Here is a 1,181-nt window from a genome sequence, read left to right as displayed (position 1 = left end):
GTAATGTTGCAACTCTCATATTTAAATGATAACTCTGCATTTCCTTGGAGCCAACTCAAATGTAAGAACTCTCCAAATGTAACATCATATAGACATCAAAAATGGTAAAACATGAAGAGCAAAGACTTTCCTCTTAGGGTCAGAGAGAGGAGAGGATGAAACCACTGAGGGCCTTACCAGAATCTCTTGGTTTTACAAGGATCAAGCACAGGCTCTGAGGCAAAAGTGGTCGACCTGCCATTATTAGTTAGATAGCTTCACGCAAGTCATATTACCTCTCTGTTCCTTAATTTCTTCATCTGACAATGGGAACAGAAATAATACCTTCCCTGAGGCCTGTGAGGATTGAATTAGAAAATATTCATAAAGTATTTTGAAACTTACACAGCACCTAGTAAGAGCATAATAAACATTAGCCTTTATTATTGGGAATGGAGGAAACCTATGCACTTTGTAAGAGCAAATTTAATAATATAAAATGACTAGAGGCCTGGTGCACAGATTTGTGCACCGGTGGGGTCCCTCTGCCTGGCCTGTGGGGATCAGGCCGAAACTGGCTCTCCAACAATCCCCCGGGGGGTCTCGGATTGCAAGAGCGTGCACGCCAGGCCGGGGTGGGACCACGGAAGGGCTCCAGGGTGTATCCAGCCCGTCTCACCCAGTCCCAATTGTCCAGACCCCAGCAGCAAGCTAACCTACCAGTCGGAGCGTCTGCCCCTGGGGGACAGTGCAACTGGTCAAACAGTCAAACAAACAATCAGACACTTAGCATACTAGGCTTTTATTATATAGGACTAGAGGCTCAGTGCATGAAATTCATGCACGGCAGGCCTCTCCAATCCAGGACCCCTGCCTGCCTGATTGCCCCTAACCACCTCTGCCTGCCAGCCTGATCCCCCTAACACCTCTGCCTGCCAGCCTGATCCCCCTAACTGCTCTCCCCTGCTGGCCTGATTGCCCTAACTGCTCTCCCCTGCTGGCCTGATTGCCCTAACTGCTCTCCCCTGCTGGCCTGATCCCCCTAACTGCTCTCCCCTGCCTGCCTGATGGCCCCTAACCATCTCTGCCTCACCCCCACCACTGTGGCTTTGTCTGGAAGGACGTCTGGAAGGATGTCCGGAAGATGTCAGGTCTAATTAGCATATTACCCTTTTATTAGTATAGATAGTGTGTTTGTGCAG

The sequence above is a fragment of the Myotis lucifugus genome, unplaced genomic scaffold, assembly GCF_000147115.1.
Source record: "Myotis lucifugus unplaced genomic scaffold, Myoluc2.0 scaffold_205, whole genome shotgun sequence".
Taxonomy (NCBI): Eukaryota; Metazoa; Chordata; class Mammalia; order Chiroptera; family Vespertilionidae; genus Myotis; species Myotis lucifugus.
Note: the sequence above shows the minus strand (reverse complement) of the source record.